The sequence below is a fragment of the Octopus bimaculoides genome, chromosome 6 (assembly GCF_001194135.2).
Source record: "Octopus bimaculoides isolate UCB-OBI-ISO-001 chromosome 6, ASM119413v2, whole genome shotgun sequence".
Taxonomy (NCBI): Eukaryota; Metazoa; Mollusca; class Cephalopoda; order Octopoda; family Octopodidae; genus Octopus; species Octopus bimaculoides.
This window is the reverse complement of record NC_068986.1, coordinates 52,336,716-52,345,439: the sequence shown is the minus strand read 5'-3', so window position 1 is coordinate 52,345,439 and position 8,724 is coordinate 52,336,716.

Here is an 8,724-nt window from a genome sequence, read left to right as displayed (position 1 = left end):
TATATATATATATATATATGTATATATGATATATGATATATATGCGTGTGTGTGTGTAGTATGCATATATATATATATGTATGTATGTATGTATGTATGTATGTATGTATATTCTTTTATTTCAGGCTGCGCTCAATCGAACTTTTTAGATTTGTAAAACATGACATATGACATGCAACAGAAGAAAGTCTCAGCAGTGCTAATTAGAAGTTATTTATCTCGATATTATCCTATACATGATATTAGATATATTGAGTAAACCATTATAGAACCACCCGTGCGGAATTTGCATTGTTGTGTATATAAAATTTAATGAAATGTAAAAATTATTCCTGAATTTAAGAGAGATTCCTTTATGTGTCTCTTTAACCGGGTAGCTAGTTCCCCATTACTAACTATCGATCATTCATGTTATCATTTTATGTTCCTCCATAAAAAAATATACCAACGTTATGTCTTTCAATCAATTGTCTTCTGTATTATTTTCTTAAAATTTCTTAACTACCTTTTACATATACATAACTTTTACAAATCACCGACTTTACATTCGTTCCAAATATGATTTTCATTATATTGCATCTATGCTATTTAATTTTCTCAATTGTTCGATATTTATACAGATTTGAAGTGACTTTTTCACTTATTCGGATGATAATATATATTTATACCCATGACAGTTGCTCTATGAATGGCCTCTACTAAGTGCCAGCTTCTAAATTATTATTTTATATATGTTTGGAAGTAATTAGATTTTGCATATTGTGTTACTTATACTTTAAATATTTTTTTTTTATATAATCTCACTAAAATTCCACCTTTTCTCCATTTGGTAATGTTCAAATAGTAGTATGATGTGGGGGTATATATTACAGTATCCACTTTCAATTTTTAATACAAATACCGTAAATTTCATTTTTACCCCTTCCCACCAGAACATACAAAAACGTCAGTAATTAAATTAATTATGTATTATCCTCTGTGAAAAATGGCTGTATGCCAAATTTAAACAAACCGCATTATTCGTAGTAATATATCTGAAACTTCATTGAGGCAGAGACATTTTAGTTTCAGTCTCTGAGTTCTGATTTTAAAACTAGAATTAGTTGAATTTGCGTCATATTTATTTGAGAAAGAAACAATAACATACCAATAGGAGACTATTTTCAATTTCATCTCAAATAATACATCCTATTATCATCTAGACTATAAATGCATAAGGCAATGGTTTAATATTTAAGGGTGTTTCCGCCGAGGTCGACTTTGCCTTTCATCCTTTCGGAGTCGATAAATTAAGTACCAGTTGCGTACTGGGGTCAATCTAATCGACTGGCCCTCTTCCCCAAAATTGTGGGCCTTGAACCTAGAGTAGAAAAGAATATTTAAGGGCGTTGAGGCGGTGAGATGTTAGGATCGTTGACACATCTGGCAAAATGCTTAGCGGCATTTCGTCCGTCTTTACTTTCTGAGTTCAAATGCCGCCGAGGTCGACTTTGCTTTTTAGCCTTTCGGTTTTGATAAAATAAGTACCAGTTCATCACTTGCGTCGATGTAATCAAATTATACCTTCCACCGAGAATGCGGGCCTTGTGCCAAAATTTGAAATTAAGGGCGTTAAGACGATGAGCTGGTAGAATTTTTAGTACGCCGGATAAATTACTTAGCGGCTAAGAGTAAGTAGGTTATTGTACCTTTACTTTATAGAGAGTGTAAAACTTGCGGAAACCTAGCGACTATTTTTAACCGGTCTCTTTGGCTCACATCTAATAAAATGTTGATTGTAGAGTGTAAAACGCATATGTATATAGAGTATATCCTTATAATGTTTCATTTTGCTTTTTCTGTTATAATTGGGTGGTAGCGGAACAGTGTAACTTTTTAAATTAGTTACATTTCGCTGAAGCGAATCCCTGCTATTTCTAGCAGTCGGGTTTCCACGACTGAAGTTCAGCATAAGTAGCCCGAAACCCTTCGGCCTCATGATCCCGTGGTCTACTAATGGAGGGTAGGGGTTCGCTCCTCTGCTTGCAATCTTGCAATATATACAGGGTGCTGTTTGCTGGTGGAGGATCTGTCTAAGCTTAAAACGGTAGTAGCAGCCATTCGTTTCTGACAAAGGAACATTTAGAGCGATGTATATTTTGTTCACTCTTCATCACAATCAAAATATGTATTCCTATTTTTATTGTGATCCGAATAATATGTTTCTATAGTTTCCGTTCTTTACTTTTTGCATGAAATTTTCTGTTATGATTTCAGATCTGTGCTTTCTTTAAATTCTTTACTCATGATGGAAGTTACAATGAATGTTAGTTAAGAGATAAATTTCACTGTTTTCTTGTGCGTTAAGGGGGGATACGTTAAGGGGGTGCTGAAAGGTTCCTGGCTTTGGGTAAAAAAACAAACAGAGAATGATCAGTTAATTATGATTTTATTCAACATATTCCTCTCTCAGATTAATACACTTATTGCAGCGTCTCTGTACAGGAACACGGACGATTGGGCCTTCAACCAGGTCTTTAACGATATCCTAAAACCTAGGAACTTTTCAGTACCCCTCGTAGTACCTAATCCAGTTGCAGTGAGATTTATGCAACTGATACCCAGACTGAACATTTGAGTACCAAATGTATGCAGACAGATATGCAGATGACCGGTTAGAAGACTGAAGATCAAGCTTGAATGCTGACAATAGTGAATTCAGTTAAAAGCATTCGAAACCTCCGTAGTGTATATCTTAGACTTGCTTTAAGTGTAGTACAGTTAAAATAATATTACTTCCATGGATATCGCTCAATACATGCGTTGTTTTATTATTTTCGTTGTTTGATTAATGTTAATAGATTGTATCTGGAAGAAGGCAGCAGAGACGCCTGTTGTTTTATCTGTTTTCGTCAGTGTTAATATTATTATTCACCTGAACCGATGATACAAATAAAGTAGGTTCTGAATTCTAATTAAGCTGCAGCTGAGGTTAATAACGTACGATGTTTTAATAAACCTGTGGCTTTTAACTATACAACTGTCAAGCATTTGACGTCTTTCAGGCTTCATGAAAAAATATAAAGAAAAAAATATAAAGAGAATCCTTTGTTCTTTATTTAGCATGCTGTTTCATGTTACTGTTTTGATGACATGCGTGTACCTCATTTCATTTATGTGCATACCAGAAATATTTTACCTGCATGCTGCAGGCAAGGTGCACGGTGCACGGTGCACTTATGATGCTTGCTATATTCATGTTTTTTTAATAAAGTGATTTTACTTTACTTTTTATCTCTGTTGTATTTAATTTGTTTTAGACATGATCCCTTTAATGTACAGATGAGATAATTCGATGAACTCTTCGTATTCTGTTATATGTGTTCTCCCTGTCAACATATGACTGTTGAGATTTATTGGGATTTAAAGCTCGGTATTTTTCTCTTTCTTTCTCTGTATAGGTGTGGGGGGGGGGTGCGTATGTATGAATGTATGCATGTGTGCATAGATTTTTATCTAAATCTACGTGTATATTTCCAACTTCCTATGTATATGCGTTAACGCATGCTGTGTATGTGCGTGTAATGTGTGTGCGTCTGTGTCCGTGTGTGTGACTTTCTGTGCCTTTATTCTTTAGTACTTTCTCCAGGCTTTGATATTTTTTGAGGATAAATGTTTGTTATCGCAATTGTGATCTGTAATAATTTGTGGACAGATTAAGTTCAGCTCTATGTTATATAGACGTATTTTCGTTTGTTCATGGAAACTTGTCCTCAGATGTTGATTGTCTTGTGTGAATCTACTACCGTTGAAGAAGATAATTTGTAAACGATAACTGTATAATTACTTGCACTGAGCTAAGATCGGTAATAAGACATCTCGAAAGTATGTATAGATATCGCAACTACATGCATTGTCGAACGCACGCCGTACATATCTGTTATATAGTGTCAAGATAAATTGTGGAACATCTAAATATATAAATGGCGAACGTGGCTGCATCAAAACTGGATGATGTCTTTGTTTAGCCAGAGTGCAGTCCTGGTGAATGTGGCAACACAACAATGGACAGAGAGGAGGCTTGCGTTTGAAAATGCAGTCTCTTACTACATATTCTCAATGCATACCTTTCTGTTTAATACCATATAGTGCTGTTTAGTGATTATTTGACTGCTATTTGTAGCAGGCAGACTTAACGCGTTGGAAACGCGTGTCTTAGTGGTTAGAGGCTTGCACTCGTTGAAATCACGAGCGCAAGATCATGATTTCGATATCCGAACCAGACGGTGCGTTGTGTTCTCGAGCAAAAAACTTCATTTGAATTTGCTCCAGTCTGCTTAACTGGGAAGTTAACCATACAAGAGACCTGCTAAGCTCTGACCTTGTTAATTCTAGGGCTCATATCAGAACCTACAAGTGACCGCATTAATAGCTTTTGCGTCTGCTTGAAACTAGAGTACTATTAAAGCAGTGGCCTTCAATCTGGAATTTTAAAACAATTGGCAAACAACTTATGAGATGTATAGTAATGACATACTAAAATTATAAAATCTAATAATCTAGAACAATCCCCAAAACGTCCGGAATTCATATGCAAACATACATACATGCATACATACATACATACATGCATGCATGCATGCATACATACATACATACATACATACATACATACATGCACACACATATATGAGTGTGTGTGTGCATTTATTACATATATGCATATTTATATATATATATATATATATATATATTAATATGAATACATATGTATATTTATATATATATATATATACATATAAATATTTAAACATATACATACATATATATATATATATATATGTATATATACGAATATATATATTTACATATAGAAAATGGAGGATAATATGCTGAACCCAACTACTTGCAGACGGTGTATCCCGTTGAATTCATTAATTTAATTCATAGCAAAAGTGACAAAGGGAGGAAGAAAAGAAAAAGTCCCAGCAGTATACTGGATAGATACTATCCCTTAGTGGGTTGTACCCCCAACCCCTAACTCTCTCACGTTATATTTACATATATATATTCATATACATATATATAAATATATGTACGTATTTAAATATATATATGTATATATATATATATATATAAATATACATATGTATTCATATTAATATATATATATATAAATATGCATATATGTAATATATGCACACACACACTCATACACACACACACACACACACACACACACACACACATATATATATATTGCTGGAATTTACAAAAAAATAAACAAAACAAAAGACGAAGACGGGTGTGTAAACAGCAAACAGATGTATTAGTTTAACGCTCGGGAAGTGAGAAAGTCTTTTACGTTTCGAGCCTATGCTCTTCAACAGAAAGGAACACAGAAATAAACAGAGTGAGAACATAAAAAAAAGGTTTAGTGGCTAGCGATCAATCATAGCGAGTGCTGGACAGAGGTGGTCCTTGGGTTGGTGCATAGTTATTGCAGCTTTTTTTTTCAACAAATTTTATTCAACAAGAACAATAACAACACGTAACAAAAACATCTTTAAATGATTATTTCGGAGCATATTCACCATCTACTTAAATTACAGCTTCCCATTTGTTTGGCAGACAGTCATTTAAAGATGTTTTTTGTTAAATATTGTTAGTTTTTTTGTTGAATAAAATTTATTAAAATAAAGCCGGAATAATTATGCACCAACCCAATATATATATATGTATATATATATATATATATATATATGTGTGTGTGTGTGTGTGTGTGTGTGTGTGTGTGTGTGTGTGTGTGTGTGTATTATGTGTTAGTGTGTGCATGCGTGCATGTATAATAGTTCGTGTTCGATATTAGATTTGTATTGTTGGCAGACTTTTCTGCTTACGTAGACATCTAACTGTCGTACATATATTTTTCGATAAGAATGAATAACTTCGTACATGTTTATTGACTTCTTAGAAGTCTCCACGCAGTCTACCTCTATATTTATATGCTTAATGATATTCTTTCAATACCTTTTGATTTTCAGACATTAGACTCATGCAACTGTTGGTAGACCTTCAACATTACACATTAATAACGTGCTTGGTAACTAGTATTTATAGAATAAGTAAATCTATCTTGTATTTGTCTGAAATATTTGTGAATGCTTGCCGTGCAATTATTTTCTCCTTTATCTTATCATTTTAACATATTTTGTTCCAAATTTTCATTTAATTCATTATTCTTCTCTTCCTTTTTCTTATCATTGACGCAAAATGCGAAGGCTGCATTGTTCGTGTTAAAAGAATGTGTTCTAAATCAATCATGAAGGATGTGTATGGCTGTGATACAACGGAGCAATAAAACTGAGAAGTCTCTATTTAAAGAAACACAGATGTCGTATAGTTTCTGATTCTAAACACATATATATTTTATTTTATTTTATTTGGTTTTATTCAAATAGAGCAAAGAAAAAGTTTCGGGGATGTATTTATTCAGATAATTTATTTAACGTGAGAACATGTGTTGAAACTAAAACAGTTACTCTATGGAAAGCACATATTAACCATTCCAAAACACACAAAGGCCGTTAAGTACACTTAAACATTTATCATTTGGTCACAAAATTTTCGTTGCATCAAATGCAAGCTGGTTACTAACACAGTTCCATTTCATCTGATTTAGGGCGAGGCTATTGGACATACACATAGGTTTCAGAGATATAAATATAATTTTATCTATATCGGGCAATAGTTCAAGTCGTCAGTGCCTGGTGCTTCTTTTTGGTTGCAATTCACATGCCTTACCTTTTCTTCTTTCATTGAGTGCCAGATCCCTTGGTACTGTACAAAGCAAGAAGTAAGAAATGAGATCTAAATGATACTCTTTCAGACTATGACTAGAGAAATGAGACGAGTTAACGAAAATGCGGCATTAAAATATGTTCCTTTTACGTTTGAAAGTTAAAATTCCACATTTCCCAACATTGCAAGTAATGAATAAAAGAAATACAATTCATTACAAAGATCAACATAATTTACTGCTTATTTTTCTGGATATGATGGAACGTGTCAGGTGTCCACAGCCAGCAGACTAAGGTGACACTTGTTTACTGGTCATGCTCCAAGAACCCTGCGAAGAATTCTTACAGTTAAAAGCAATCTTGATTTTTGTATGTCTTCTACCCTTACACTAGCACCAATCGTTTTTAGCCACGCTGGTAGCTGAGTGCTGATACTTCCAATTCCATCTACTCTCCTCATTGACCACAAACTTCGTATTTCTCATTTCAAATTGTAAGAGTGGTTTATTTTTTCTTCTTTCACATTGATCCTGTTGTCACCGGGGTAAGAACATACATGTTCCTTCTTTTTTATTCACCACAACAACGTCCAGTTTCCGATGTCGAGTCAGGTGATCGCACTGGATTATTGCATCACGCAGAATTTTGCAATTCTCATTTTCGGGGACTTCTGGAGTTCACTCATACCACGGCTTTGCTCTTTGTAGGCCGTAATTTTCACAGAGATCCCAATGGATCATTTTTGCCACTTTGTTATGGCGTCTTTTCTATTCGCACTGTCCCAGTTTCGGGCATTTTCTAACGATGTACCATACCGTCTCATCCCTCTCACCACACATTACTATCTGTAGTGTCGTCTATTCTGCACTTCATATAGTTGGTCCTAAACGCTAGTTCCTGAGTTGCGCATATGAGTGCTTCTGTTTCCATCTTCAAGTCATCCCTCTTCATCCATAGCCACTGGTCCTCTGTACGTGTCTTGACATTCAACATCTCTTGCAAACTGACAGTACAATTTCATTTCCTTCCATGCCTTTTCTCTTTCTTTTTATCATTTCTTATTTAAATTTTTCTTTAGTTATACAATTCTCAGTTTTGATGACACCGGCCTTCTACGTGTCTTTCAACAGTGGCTCCACGGCATTCCTATATACCACCGTAAGCTGTTTTCTTCTGCTTGGATACAGTCCTAGCAACTGATCAAACCTATCTCACCTGTTCTGGACAAATACAGCCTATCGGTGTCACTCTTATGGTGGAAGCCTCAGTGTACTGTCAACATTTTTCTGGTTTTGGTATCCATTTTCTGTTGCAATTTTATAATTTCCGTTCCATACCGATGTGATGCTATCGCCCACGTATTAACTGTTTGGATTTTAATTCCATCCAGTCAATTTTGAGCGCAACACCAACCTCAATCTTCGGAAATACTCCATCCTCAGTTGCTCTTTCATTTCCTTTTCCATTATCTCGTTGAACTCCAGTACACCAAGTTATTTGTATCCTTCCGTTTCAATATGTTTAATCAAGTCTGTATTCGATAATTCTACCCTTGCTTGGACTGTAACTTGCCTCATTTTAGGTAGATTATGCCACACTTCTTGAGACCGGAATTATTATTATTATTATTATTATTATTATTACTGTTCAGTAGTTTTATTTTTATAACGTGCTTTCACTTCACTACCGAGCGCAGCTCTGTGCGCCTTGGGTATGTGATGTGGTTTGCTGTGGTGCTCTTATGTTTACTGTATTGAAAGTGTTTTGCGTAGAATGTGTGCAGTACCCAGTAGTGCAATTTTCTGTATGTTATATATATTTGTAAGTCCTGCTATTTTTGTTATGTATTTGTCTGAATATTTTTTTATTATGCCTAAGGCACCTACTATGATAGGAATTGTTTCTGTTTTTAGATTCCACATTCGAGTTATCTTTATTTCCAGGT